Raw genomic sequence first — 15,309 nt, forward strand, 5'->3', positions numbered from 1 at the left:
AAGGTTTTCTCTAACCATCCTGAATTTCAGGACATGGTCCGGCGGCACAGGGAACAACCAGACAAACACTTTGCATGGAGAAACTACCTAAAGCGAGATATCTATTTTCTTCGGATCTACGGAAGGAAGGGTCCGAGTTTCCTCCGGTTGATCCTCCAGTATCGCATCTGTCTGCCAAAATCCTCCTATCCTGGCCAAATGGCTCTTCCACTAAATATCCCATGGAACGTCAGATAGAAAATCTGGCCCATTCAGTTTTGGAGCGTCAAATGCAGCTCTCCTTCCTTCTTTCATTGCAACGTGGGTAGCTAAGGCCATGGTTGCTTGGGCTGATACTTTGTCCAGAACCATTCAGGATCCACTGGAGGCAGCAGACCTGGAAAACCAGATCTCCTTAGCCTGGGATTATTTGGTGCACGCTTCCTTGGAAGCCGCTAATGGTGACGCTATTGCAGCTGTAAATGACGTCTCCATTAAACGAGTATAGTGGCTCAGGCAATGGCGAGCAGACTCTGCTTCTAAAAGGTCGTTAATGTGTCTGCCTTACCAGAGCAGTCATTTATTTCGAGACTGGATTAGCTTACCTCTGATGCCACAGGTGGGAAAAGTAGATTACTTCCCCAGCAAAAGACCAGGTGACCATTTCGGCATCAGCAACAAACTCGATTCCGGTGCTTTCGCAGCAATCGGGGCTGGTCCACCACGACCGCCTCTTCCGGATCGGGACACTCTCCAAGTAGGGACAGGGGTCCCCAGGTTTCTTATAGACCCAACCAGTCTTAGAAGAGCTGTCCCAAACAGTCCAGATCTAGGGCTCTAGGTCCCATAGATTTTTGGCACCATGACTCGTGGCTTTTTCCGGTTGACACAGGCAAGTGGGCCATCGCCTACTTTGGTTTTGTTAGGTCTGGTTCTCTGTCGTTCTCAACGAATGTGTCATGATCCATGCTGGATCAGGACTGATATAAAGCACAGGTAACCTTTTTTTTCTGTGCTTAGGTCTGGTTTTTGTCCCCGTTGGTCATTAAGATTATTGCACTGTGTGTCGTTTGTTCTAAGTTTGCCCCCGGTGGTGGTGAGCGTCATTGCACTCTGGTTTCTTTAGTTAAGTGCACATGATTATAATGCAGGTGTGATTGCTGGCTCTGCTATAAAAGAGTCACAGGTGTTGCAATCAGTGTTGGTGATAGTGTTCATTTCAACCATCCTTGGTGGAGGAAAGAGCTGGAGAGCGTTCCTTGCAGCACTGTCTTAGCCCTGGTGTGGAAGGAGTCAGAGGGGATTTCCTTGTCGCTCTGACAGAGCTTGGTGGCAGCTATTCAGGAGGAGAGCTGCATTCTGGTGGTGGACTCTGTTGCCAGGAGCAAGTGCAACAGAGTAAAGCTAATTGGTGTTTCCCTGTTTGTGTTTTTCCTTAGTGTGTATTAGTACAGCGGTGGGGCCAGTTCCCGCACCACCCAGCTCCCTAGCAAAGGATAGGTGTAGGGTGTGCTAGGGCAACAGGTTCCTGAGCGGCGCCCGGTGCGGAACCGGCATAGGGAACGTTAAGAGCGTTAGGGACACTGACTCATGGGAGTGCAGAAGGTCTCCATGTCCCCTTTCCCTATCGCAGGGCCCACCGTTGTAACTGTTTCCCCTTTCCCCATGTCTTGTTGTTTTAGTTACTGGCCTGCGGGCCGCATCACACAGGACCGTATCACGTGCCGCGTCTTGTTGTTTTAGTTACCGGCCTGCGGGTAGCGTCACACAGGACGGATCATCGTGACAGAATGGGTCAGGTACCTGTTGTCCTCCAAATACAAAATAGAATTTTCTTCTCGTCTTCCGGAAAGGTTCTTCCCTTCTTGTCCCCCCAAGACAGAGGCACGGGTATGATCCATTTACAGAGTCGTCGATTTGATATGCCACCATGTGTTCATTACTCTTGTTCCAGAAAATGAGAGGTTCAAGGGGTTCTACTCGAACCTATTGGTAGTTCCAAAGAAGGTACATCCTATCCTGTGTGATGGTCAACGTGTGACTTGGACACACCGCCTCCAGCATGGCGAATTTATATGACACACACGACCCTGGATACACCGCCTCCAGTAAGGCAAATTTAAATAGTAAAACGTGCAGCCGGATACACCGCCTCCAGCAGGCGAATTTCTGAATTACATGTGTATCTGGATACACCGCCACCACCAGGGCGAATTTAAATAATAAAGGGAAACACCAGGGAAACTTATACAATGGAGGGCCCTGCGATAGGGAACAGGGACATGGAGACCTCCTGCACTCCCGTGAGTCAGTGTCTCTACACTCCTAACGATCCCTAGGCCGGTTCTGTACCGAGCGCCGATCAGGAACCTAGAAACAGTAGCTCGCCCTGCACCTAGCCCTTTCTAGTGAAATGGACGGTGCAGAAACTAATCCCACCACTGCACTGAAACACACAAAAGGAAAGTTACAAAACAGGGGTAACACCACTTAGCTTTGCTCTTTTGCTCTTGCTCCCAGCAACAGAGTCCAGAACCTCAGTACAGCTTTCCTCAGAATAGCTGCTGCTTCACAACGCTTTGTCAGAGCTGCAAGGAACTCTCTCTAGCTCCTTCCACACCAGGACTCTGACTGAGCTGCCAGGAACTCTCTCTAGATCCTTCCTCCACCAAGGATGGTTGAAATGAACACTGTCACCAACAGTGATTGCAACCACCTGACACTCTTTTATAGTTAAGAGCCAGCAATCACACCTGCTTCATAATCACGTGCACTAAACTAAAGAAACCAGAGTGAAATGACCCTACCGGCCACCGGGGCAAAACTAGAACTGAAATCACCACAGTGCAATGACCCTAATGGCCACCGGGGGCAAAACTACCTTAAAGCCAAAGGCTTGAAGGAAAAAAAAGGTTACCAGTGCATTTATCTGTCATAATCCAACCTGGATCATGACATCCTGGACCTGAAGTTTCTAAAAATGCTTGTCAAAATCTGGCACCTCAGGATGGAGTCCCTCTGTTCGGTCATCACCTCAATGGGGAATTGGCAGTTCCTAGCATCCATCCACATTCAGGATAATCATGATTTCCTCTTGACCGGCTGGGCCGCTTGTCCCCGCAGGTCAAGCAGGCACTCAGGGGGTGGATGTTGAGATCTTCCCTCAACCAGGGGAAATCCCTTCTCCTGGTTCAATGGTTGCTGGTAACTATCGATGCCAGTCTTTTCGGCTGAGGACCGGTCTTTCGTCACCACACTTCCCAGGGGTGCTGATCATCTCAGAAGTCTCGTCTCTTGATCATCATCCTGGAGATTCGGGCGATCCGGTTATCCCTACAGCGGTTTCATCATTTCCTGGCGAGTCGCCCCTCCGAATTCAGTCGGACAACGTCATGGCTGTGGCATTCTTCAACCATCATGGGGGAGCTCGCAGCAGGGCGTCAGTGGGCAAGGTGTTTCACATTCTACACTGGGCCAAGAGGAGCCATTTGGTCATCCCAGCAGTTCACATCCTGGGCGTGAGAAACTAGGTGGCAGACTTCCTCAGCCATCAGGGTCTTGCCTCAGGAGAGTGGGCACTTCATCCAGAGGTCTTCCAGCAGATCTGTCATTGCTGAGGGACCCCGGACGTGGATTTGATGGCTTCAAGTTTATACACCAAGGTACCCGAGTACATAGCTCGGTCTCTAGATCTAGAAACCATTGGAGTGGATGCATTGGTGTCATGACACAGGACGGGGTTTTTTCTCCCGTCCTGGTCAGGCAGGGGTTAACTTTGTTTAGCTTCTCTTTGGTTCAGGGAGGGCTATTTAGGTCTGCTTCTGGACTGGTTCTGTGTGAGTGATACTTCTGCTTACCCGGCTTGAATTGTTGAGCCAGGTTATCTTTCTGATATTGTTGTGCCTATTTGTTCTTGCGTTTTAAAGTGTATGACCCGGCTAGGACTTTGTTTCATCTTCTGTCTCCTGATTCGGTACTGCTCTGTACTCCTACGTTCTGATCTCCGGCTCTGTCCCTGACCACTCTCTGTCTTGCCCTTTGGACCCACGCTCCCATCTGGCTACTGACTTTGACTTGTCTCCCACCATCCTTCTGTATCGTCCCGGGCAACTGCTCATCTTCCCGGCTTCTGACCTCGGCTTTGGCTGACTACGTATTCAGTCCTCATCCAGCTGTCGGCTCTCATCCGTTCACGGAGCTAAACTCCGCCACCTGGCACTTCCCCGGTTGTCACGTGATCTGCCAGGTCCTACTCCGTGTAACTTGCGCACTGCGTTGTCCGTGCATCCCTTAACTGTCTTGTGTCTCACGTACAGCGACTCCTAGAAAGTCACACGGTGTGTGTCTTTACAACTGGTTCTTCTGTAGCGTCAGTTTCTTCTTCCGTACATGTTTCCCCCGGCTTCCATTACTTCCAAGGGTCATTAGGAAGATCAAGGCAGAATGGGTTCCAGGGATCCTAGTTGCTCCGGACTGGCCACGCCGGGCGTGATATGCGAAGTTAGTGCAGTTTGTCACCGACATCCCATGGTGACTGCCGGATCGACCAGATCTGCTCTCCTAGGGCTTGATTTGCCACCAGAACTCAGTGGCCCTGTGTTTAACAGCTTAGCCCTTGAATCCTGGGTCCTAATCCAGGCTGGGTCCTCCCAGTAGGTGGTTTCTACCATGATTAGTGCCCAGAAGCCTTCGTCAGTACACATCTATCAACGCACCTGGAAAACCTTTTTCACGCTGTGCAGAGGCCGCAGACTTACTCCTCTCGTCTTCTCCAAGATCGGTCAGGATTTAGGCCTGGCACTTAGCTCCCTTAAAGGTCAAATCTTGGCCTTACCGGTTTTGCTCCAGGCAGGATTGCTTCCAATCTGCAAATGAGGACTTTCATTCAGAGGGTCTCTCATGTGGTTCCCCCCTATAGAATGCTGTTAGATGTTTGGGACCTTAACCTGGTTCTGAGTGTTCTACAGCAGACTCTTTTCAAACCGTTGCAGGATGTCTCGCTGACCTTTTCTTGGAAAGTCGTTTTTTCTTGTTGTGGTGAAGTCAATCAAGAGGGCCTAGGAGTTCATCGCCTCGTCCTGTCAAACTCCTTTCTTAATTTTTCACCAGGACAAGGTGGTTCTCAGGCGGTCCCTGCTCGTCTTGCCCAAAGTGGTCTCTTCTTTCCACCTGAACAGGGACATTGTTTTGCCCAGCACTGGTAAATCATATTGACAGGGCTCTTCACACTCTGGATAGAGTGAGGGCTATCAGAAAATACGCCTCGCAGACGGCGTTCTTCTGTAAGTAGGACGCCTTATTTGTGCTTCTTAAGAGTCATAGGAAGGAATTACCCGCTTCAAAGTCCATGATATATTATACGGTCGACACCAGCAAGGCAGGCTGTCATCTACTTTTGTTTTGTGAAGCCTGGCTCTTTTTCATTCTCGACGAATGGGTCAGGGACCTGGTGTCCTCCGGATACAAAAATAGAATTTTATTCTGGGCCACTCAGCACCAGGTGTTGGTACAACAGGTCTGCAAGGCTGCGACTTGGTCCGGTTTGCACACAATACTCGAAGCACTGTAATATCCTCACTCAGGCCTCCGCAGATGCGGGCCTGGGCAGACGGATTCTGTGGATGGCAGTAGCGCACCTCTAGTCAGTTGGTATGTGGGGTTTGATCTGATATGTTGCTCCCCACCCAGGGATTGCTTTAGGGTTTTAGGAAGTTTCGCCCCCAGCAGTTCACCCCCAGCAATTTGCCCCCAGCAGTTCGCCCCCAGGTACATTTCGGCCCCACACATTTCGCCCCTATCATTTCGCCCCCAGGAGGATTCGCCCCCGCACGTTTTGCCCCCAGCATTTCGCCCCCAGCAGTTCGCCCCCAGCAGTTCGCCCCCGCCAGTTCGCCCCCGGATTTTTCACCCCCAGCAGTTCGCCCCCGGATTTTTCGGCCCTAGCAGTTCGCCCCCGGATGTTTCGCCCCCACAGTTCGCCCCCGGATGTTTCGCCCCCGGATGTTTCGCCCCCAGCAGTTTTCCCCCGGATGTTTCGCCCCCAGCAGTTCGCCCCTGGATTTTTCGCCCCCGGCAGTTCACCCCCCCAGCAGTTCGTCCCCGGATGTCTCGCCCCCGGATTTTTCGCCCCCGGAAGTTCGCCCCGGATGTTTCGCCCCCAGCAGCTCACCCCGGTAGTTTGCTCCCGGATGTGTGTACCCTGTTTTGCCCCCAGAATTTTGTGTTTGCGTGTTTCGCCAGTTTGTCCTTGTGGTTCATGAATTCCCGTCCGTCATCAATTCACATGTCACAAAAGTACTGTACAGAGTGCTGCACTTTTGTGACATTTTAAATCAACTGTTTCCATCTGTAAACCTTACAACTAATTGCATTATAGTGTCAGAGCATTTTGCCGCAATTTTAACAAGACATTTTCCGAAACGTTTCTGAAATGTTTTTGTGTTACATAAACATAACATGAAAAAAATAAACGGATTCAAAGAATGTCACATACGGGTGGTAAGCGTTACTTCCAGCCGTGCGGACCAGAAGTGACCACGGTTATCTGATTATATTTGCGGAGTATTATTGTAATTATGGGTATGAGGGTTATTGCCAAGCAAGCGGCATTGTTTTATGGTGGACATCTAGATCACAATCTGTGATGTGGCCTATACACCTTGCGATATAATTATGGCTATATTAATATTTGTAGTAGTTTATTAGGGCTTTTTCAGTTCTGCCCATTGTAGCTGCAATATATTGCTGGCAGTCCCTGTGTCTATCCGTTTTCATGGTAGCTGTCTCTTCCTGGATTTGCACGTTAATTATGAATTAATTAATGAGTGACTGTGAGCAATGAGTGTATCTGTAGTCTCCTACTTCCCCAGTTTTGGCAGTATGGTTTTAATGAATTGTTTCAATAAAAATAATATTTTTATACACACAAATAATTGCCTTGTGATCATCATTTTTCCTATGGTTCTATAAGGTACCGACAGACGCGGAGGGTCCTCTTCAGTCCTCTTCCATGCTCTTCCACATTGTGTGAATATGTCATCGTTCCCGAGGGAATCCCTTTCGTTATTCCTAGCTAGGGATTCCCTTGATCAAGAAGACTCTCCACACAGGTAGGGACCTTGGCAAAGAAGCGATTTTTCTTTTCTGATGAGCAAACTCCAAACATTGCCTGTTTTGGGTCAGTGTGGTTGAACCCGAGCAGGCAATGTTCGATACAAAACCTGAACTTTCCATATCGGGTTTGCTCATCACTAGGTATAGTATGATATGTAATGGATGACAAAAAGAAGCCATTAAGTGTAACACCACTAGTACATGACAGTAAAATGATGGTCACTTGTCTTAGATCAGGGGTGGCAAACTCATATTTACCAAGGGCCACACCAATTTAATGGTTGTCCCCAAAGGGCCGTTTGTTACTGAAAGACCAGATGCACACAATCGAGTCCCGTCCAGAATATGCATTTCTCTGCACAGAGCAGTGCATGCCCCTGTATAAGGCATGTCACGGTGGATCAGCTCTTTACCAAGCGCTGTCACATCTTCCCTGGATCTCACTGAAATCATGGAGAGCTATGGCTGCAGCTTCCAGTCACTTGTCCTTGTCATTGGTGCTGAAAGCTGCTGATAAACAGCTGGTTCAATGCAGAATACAACTGGACCCTATTCTTGGCCTAATCTGAGGTATGGGCATCAATAGAAAAAGGGATCCTGAAGTGAGAATACCACTTTTATCTGCTGCTCCATTCTTTGGTATACTGGCAGAGTGTTCTGTGAGGGCTAATCCCAAAACCCCCCTTCTGAAGACCTGATAAAGAGGTTCTGTAGAAGCTGGTTAACCACCACTTTAGTTCAGCAAAGCAAATATCTCAGTTCTGCAGAGATGGTTGGTGGGAGTAACCCTGCTGTCAGTCAACAGTCCCCCTGCTTCCATACATAGCCTGCATTAAAGGGGTATTCTCATGCCGAACAGCAAAATAAGGCAGCATGCCTTCAGCAATCATGTTGCGGTAAGCATGCTGCCAATCTTCCCCTCCTGGTACTTACCTAGAGGTCTTCTGCTCATCTTTGCCTGATCTTCTCCTGGCAGTGTGGGCTGCCGATCGCTATGCTGGATCCGGAGGCCACCACGAGTCCTCTTCTTCTTCCCAGCGTCCTCTTCTTCTGTCTGATCTCATCACGGCACTGCGCATGCGCAGCAGTGTCTTGGTGACAGGAGAGGCATCCTGCCCCCTGAATTGACTGATGAATGGGGCAGGAGTGATGTCATGTCAGTGAGCGGCCAGGAGACATTCGGCCTCACTGCCACGGCATTCTTCATGCTTCATGGATCAGTGATCCAGGCAAGATGAAAAGACAGCCTGAAGCAGGAGAAGATGTCACGGGGAACCGCTAGACTGCACTCCAGGACCCAAGGAGCTGCAGCTGCGACAGGTAAGTATGTCAGGTTTTTTTTGCTCTAGGGTGATAATACTCCTTTAAGGCCAGCCAGAAGAGACACTGGGTGAGCTGCTGAAAAGGCAGCCACAGGAATCCCCACCAATTGGGGTCCTGTATATTTTACCCCCAGGTATGTTCAGCCCTAGATGTTTTGTTTCCTGCATGTTGACCCCATGTAGAGGGTGAAACATCTGGTGTCAAAATGCTAGGGGCGAAACATCAGATGGCGACACATCCAGGAGCATAAATGTTGTAGGTGAAACATCCGGGGGCGAAACATCCTGGGGTGAACTGCCGGGGGCGAAAATCCAGCGGCGAAACATCCGGGGGCGGACTGCTAGGGGCTAAACATCCAGGGGCGAAACATCCGGGGGCGAACTGCTGGGGGCAAAACATCCAGGGGCGAACTGCCAGGGGTGAAACATCCGGGGGCGAACTACTGGGGGCAAAACATCCGGGGCGAACTGCTGGGGGCGAAACATCCAGGGGTGAACTGCTGGGGGTGAAACATCCAGAGGTGAACTGCTGGGGGCGAACTGCCGGAGGTGAACTGCTGGGGGGGAACTGCCGGTGGCGAAACATCCAGGGGCGAACTGCTAGGGGCAAAACATCTGGGGGAAAACTGCTGGGGGCGAACTGCCGGGAGCGAAACATCCGGGGGTGAAACATCCAGGGGCAAACTGCTGGGGGCGAAAAATCCGGGGGTGAACTGCTGGGGGCGAAACATCCAGTGGCGAACTGCTGGGGGCAAAACATCCGGTGGCGAACTGCTGGGGGCAAAACATCTGGGGGCGAACTGCTGGGGGCAAAACATCCGGGGGCGAACTGCTGGGGGCAAAACATCCGGGGGCGAACTGCTGGGGACTGCTGGGGGTGATATGTGCGGGGGTGAAATGTGCGGGGGCGAAACATCCTGGGGGCCAAATGCTGACTGTGTGTGACTCCGGAAATAAATACGGAGATTTAAATTTTCCCCTACACCATATACAGTTGTATGCGCCTCATACAGTACCGTATATCTACTGTTTCTATTACAGTCAAATACATACTGAGTGAGCGTCTGTGTGTGGCTAGGGGCAAAACATCAGATAGTGACACATCCAGGGACAAAATGCTGTAGGTGAAACATCCGGGGGCGAACTGCTGGGGGCAAAACATCCGGGGGGGTGAACTGCTGGGGGCGAAACATCCGGGGGCGAAACATCCGCTGGCGAACTGCTGGGGGCGAACTGCTGGGGCTGAAACATCCGGGGGTGAACTGCTGGGGGCGAAACATCTGGAGGTGAACTGCTGGGGGCGAAACATCCGGGGGCAAAACATCCGGGGGCGAACTGCTGGGGGCGAAACATCCGGGGGCGAACTGCTGGGGGCAAAACATCCGGGGGCGAACTGCTGGGGGCGAAACATCCGGGGGTGAATTGCTGGGGACTGCTGGGGGCGAAATGTGCGGGGGTGAAATGTGCGGGGGCGAAACCTCCTGGGGGCCAAATGCCGGGTACAAAATGTGCAGGGGCGAAATGTACCGGGGGGCGAACTGCTGGGGGCGAACTGCTGGGGACGAACTGCTGGGGGCGAACTGATGGGGGCGAAACATCCAAATCCCTTGCTTTAGGACGTCACACAGTCCTGTGTCCCCCAACGAGGCAAAGGAGAAACAGGGATTTTTGTGTGCTCACCATAAAATCCTTTTCTCTGAGCCACTCATTGGGGACACAGCACCCACCTTTTTAACCTGACAGTTTTTGATCGTTCTTTTGTTTGACGTGTTGTATTTTTATTTGATATTTATGATCTCCTACTGCTTTGTCACTGAACTGGTTTCAGGCTGGAGCCAGTGGTAGATGTATACTGCAGAGGAGCTAATTTTTCTATATTCACTTAGTGTCAGCCTCCTAGTGTCAGCAGCATACACCCATTGTCCTGTGTCCCCCAATGAGTGGCTCGGAGAAAAGGATTTTATAGTGAGTACACAAAAATCCTTTTTTTTTCCTTTCTCCCATCCAGAAATGGATAATCGTTCCATTTATTGAGATTTCATATTTATTTAATTTTTTAATGGAAAATTGTGCTTTGTAAAAAAAAAAGGCTTTATTAAAAAACAAACAAAGCAAATGGAGAATTGGATGAAATCATTGTGATTTGCATCAACATAATAATGCAAAGCATAACTATGCAGGTGGGAGTTACTGACTAAAAGTGGAACACTCAGTACCTCCTTTAAGCCATTGGCCTCCTTTACTTCAGATAGAATGAGCAGAATGGATTGAGTTTGTCATTTCTTGTCTACAGATCAGATGCAGATTTTATGGTTTAATTAGATAAATACTAATGATGGGCGAGCATTAAAATGCTCGAGTGCTCGTTGCTCGGGTCGAGCAAATTAGAATACTCGGGTACTCCGACAGAACAACGAGCCCAATGTAAGTATAAAGGAGACCAGAGCATTTTTACCGCGATCCCCCCCCCCCGGGGATCCTTTTACGGTCTAAAAACGTCTGAAAATCATGGAAACACTGGTCAAATGACAGAAGGACATCATGGGGATTGGGGATTGAGCGGGTTTCCTAGACTTCTAACACCCATACACTAAGTGTGTTGGCTGGCAAATATGTTCCCCTGTGGGGTACACCTCAACCTTTTCCATAACAAGTCTTTTACGCCCAGCAAAACCACCCACCCTTGTTTGTGTGACGACTCCTGGAGTGGACCCTCTGGGCCATGATATCAACCCATCCCGGGCGAGCTGACCTAGTGAGGACCACCCCCTATTCAGGGAGTGTCAGGGGCAGGCCCAGGGGAATAAAGTACCACGGATGCTGGAACCAGATGGCCGGCTCGAAGGAGGCATGAGAGACTGTGCATGCAGGGTACAGGTATATGTAAAGTGTGTACTCAGGGCACGCTGGGTACGGAAGTGCGTAGAGCGTGCACACATAGTACAGGATGGTGCAGGACGCATACCTTGAAAGACGCCTGTGTACAAGACAGAGCAGAGCGCGTGCCGGTAAGCACGCCTGGGTACAAGACAGAGCAGAGCTCGTGCTGGGAATCACGCCAGAGTACAAGGCAGTGGACCTGAGTACAGAGAGCCACCATGCAGGCACCAGCAAGGCCTAGCAAGGAAGCAAAAGCGATAATCAGGCGCCCGCCTACAGCAAAAAGTGGCCTGATATAGGGAATGCGCGCCGGGACTTCCGGATCAGGTCCTCCAGGACCATAGAGATGTCAGTCAATGCAGTCGCAGTCAGAGCTGCACAAGCACGCCCGATGGGACCTGGGACCGGGCACACCGCCGCAGAGTCAAGAGCACACGCGCGCACCCTACGGGACCTCTGTACCAGACGCAAGACCGAAAGAGGAGAAGTCGGGCGGTATGCACCAGCTCCGGAGGTACACGGTGAGAGCAGCATAACAGTTCGGAATTCAACACTGGCTGTAGCAGGACGGAACACGTTAACCATGTTGATCTAGTGGGGGTGGATGATGAGACGTGGAGGAAGGCCTGATTTCAAACTATGCCCAATTTAAAGGAGCCGTTCTCCTAGACTTGGAATGCCCATACACTAAGCGTATGGGATGGCAAACATTTCCCCCTGGGGGTAGATTTCAACATAGTGTGGTCTTTTTGGGGGGGCATCATAAACACCTTGCAAAACTGTAAAGTGGTTTCATACACAGTTGCTGCTGGGAAGGTGCAGGTTTTTAGTCAAAATATCGTTGGATGAAGTGATCTGGAAAAGGGGCATGGTAAAGACAGGAATGTGAAAGTACATGATTAATAACAGCAGTGGCTATGGGAGGTATGACATGCAGGATACAGCCAACAATGATTCGTCATTTAGCCACCATCAATTACCAGAATCGGTTTCATGCCTGTCAGAAGATCGGTGTACTAGATGCGCGTGTGAGACTCGCCCTAAGAAATGCCTGTCCCAAATATGTTGCCAAACACGCACATGTCTGTATAAAGAGCAAAGTGCAACATGTTCGTGAAATACTGAATTACATAAAGCAGATCAGTGTCGGAGGAAAACCAAACTGTCATGATCCATGCTTGATCATGACAGATAAAAGCACATGCACTTTTTTTTCCTTAAGCTGTGTGCTTAAGTTTGATTTTGCCCCCAGTGGCCATTAGGATTATTACACAGTGGTGTCTTTTGCTCTAGTTTGCCCCCGGTGGTGTTGAGCGTTATTGTACATGATGATAAAGCAGGTGTGATTGCTCAAGCTCTGCTATAAAAGAGTGTCAGGTGTTGCAATCACTGTCGGTGATAGTGTTCATTTCAACCATCCTTGGTGGAGGAAGGATCTAGAGAGAGGTCCTGGCAGCTCAGTCAGAGCGCTGTTGTGGATGGAGTCAGAGGGGATTTCCTTGCAGCTCTGACAGAGCTTGGTGGCAGCTATTCAGGAGGAAAGCTGCATTCTGGTTGTGGACTCTGTTGCTGGGAACAAGAGCAACAGAGCAAAGTTAAGTGGTGTTTCCCTGTTTGTATTTTTCCCTGGTGTGCATTAGTACAGTGGTGGGGTCAGTGCCTGCATCACCCAGCTCCCTAGCAAAGGATAGGTGTAGGGTGTGCTAGGGTGACAGGTATCCTGATTGGCGCCCGGTGCGGAGTCGGCCTAGGGAACGTTAGGAATGTGAGGGACACTGACTCAGGGGAGTGCAGGAGGTCTCCACGTCTCCATTCCCCATCGCAGGGCCCACCATTGTAACTGTTTCCCCTTCCCCCGTGTCTTGTTGTTTTACTTACCGGCCTGCAGGCCGTGTCACACAGGACAGTTTCACGTGCCGTGTCTTGTTGTTTCAGCTACCAGCCTGCTGGTCGTGTCACACAGGACGGGTCCACTTGACACAAACAAACTGATGGATGCTCGTGAAAAACTAAGTTTAAAGAGGAGTTCACCATCTGAAACTATAAGCACACCCATGGCACAAGCTTCTTCATCTTCACCCATACATATTACCAATAATATACAAATGTCACAGTCTAAAATTAATTGTCCGAGTGTAACCAACATTGTTAAAGGAATGCCACAAAACCTACATAACCACGACCCTTTCAGAAACCTGATTTCCTCTTTACAACACATAGACGATGATGGTGTCAGGATCCTGTCAGCGCCAGCGTGCAGCCTCCGCTGAGCAGGGTCTCACCCGCACTGTAGGGGGGCCCGGGGTCAGGTACAGCCAGAAAGTACAGATACACAGGACCTGTGGACGCTGAAGTTTAGCAAGCAGTCACAGGACCTACGGTCATGTGACTGCAAGGGGGCAGCGCTTAGCTTCCTGCTTTCAGAGATGGCAGGACACTATACAGAAATACTCAGAGTCAGGCAAAACGGAGGTCATACACAGAGATATCAGTAAAGTACCAGGGATGAGACAGAACGGAAAGTCAGGGCCAAGCAGAAGTCAAAACCAAACAGACATAGAAGGTACCAAGCAGAATCCAAAGCAATATCCAGAGAACAGACCGAGTCGTGCACAGAGAATAAAGCAACCAGAACACAGCACAAATACACTCAGGGGTCACCACACAATGCCAAGAGCAAAAGTATAACTGAAGGGGATGGGAGCGTCCTGAGGCTATAAGAAGCCTCTCCCAGAACCAGGGAGAGGCCACAATCATAGCCCCAGGTGTGCAGGTAAGACTGCACTGGGATCACAACCTTTAACCCCAGAAATGCCAGTCATCAGCACTGGTTCCAGACATTAACCCCACGTGTGTGAGTCAGACCCGCACTGAGATCATGACAGTACCCCCCTCTCAACGGGGGGCCTCTGGACCCCCAGGCTTGCCCGGGTACTTAGCATGGAAAACCCGCACCAGGCGATCAGCATGCATCAACCGGGCCGGTACCCAGGACCTGTCTTCCGGTCCTTACCCCTTCCAATGAACAAGGTACTGTACCGACCGCCGTACCAACCTGGAATCCACGATATGACCAACCTCGTACTCCACCTGCCCCTCGACCAAAACAGGAGGAGCAGCGGACTCGGAATCTCCCCGGACTGCTTCAAAAGGTTTCAGTAGAGATTTGTGGAAGACGTTAGGGATCTTGAAAGAGGGTGGAAGGCACAGCCTATACGCCACTGGATTGATTTTTTCCACAATCTTGTATGGGCCAATGAATTTGGGCCCCAACTTGGCTGAAGGAACCTTCAACTTAATGTTTCGCGTGGAGAGTAATGGGAATGTGGACAGAGCAGAAGACATTGCCGGACACACATCAGGGGATCCAGTGACGCGACAGAGTCCCTGTAACCCAGGAACAAGTGTGGATTGGGCAGACGCCACTTCAGAGCAGCAGCAGGCGGTGTTGGAGGCCAGGTGAAATACTAGAGACAGTGGAGCCAGAGGCCTAAGTGGAGCATGGTTAAAAGTCAGTAGTAGTGTGACTGTGTAGGCAGCAGGAGACTTTGCCATCCACACAGCAGGGGAGTAGCTGGCGTTACTGAACCCCACTGACACCGGAGCGAGTGTTTCTATCTGTGCGGATGGCACTTCCAAGCAACAACTGGCTGTGTTGAAGCCCAGGATCAATCACGTAGCTGGCTGAGGCCTACTTGGAGCAAGTAGAAAATAAGATGTCGTGTGATATGGGAGGTAGCAGGAGACTTCGCCATCCACACAGCAGGGGAGCAGCTGGCATTACTGAACCCCACTGAGACCGGAGCGAGTGTTTCTATCTGTGCGGACGGCACTTCCAAGCTACAACTGGCTGTGTTGGATCCCAGGATCAATGCTCCGAGCAGGCTGAGGCCTACTTGGAGCAAGTAGAAAATAAGATGTTGCGCGATTTTGGAGGCAGCAGGAGACTTTGCCATCCGCACAGCAGGGGAACAGCTGGCGTTACTGAACCCCACAGACACAGGAGCGAGTGTTT

The sequence above is a fragment of the Dendrobates tinctorius genome, unplaced genomic scaffold (assembly GCF_039654945.1).
Source record: "Dendrobates tinctorius isolate UK_male_01 unplaced genomic scaffold, ASM3965494v1 ptg000046l, whole genome shotgun sequence".
Classification (NCBI taxonomy): domain Eukaryota; kingdom Metazoa; phylum Chordata; class Amphibia; order Anura; family Dendrobatidae; genus Dendrobates; species Dendrobates tinctorius.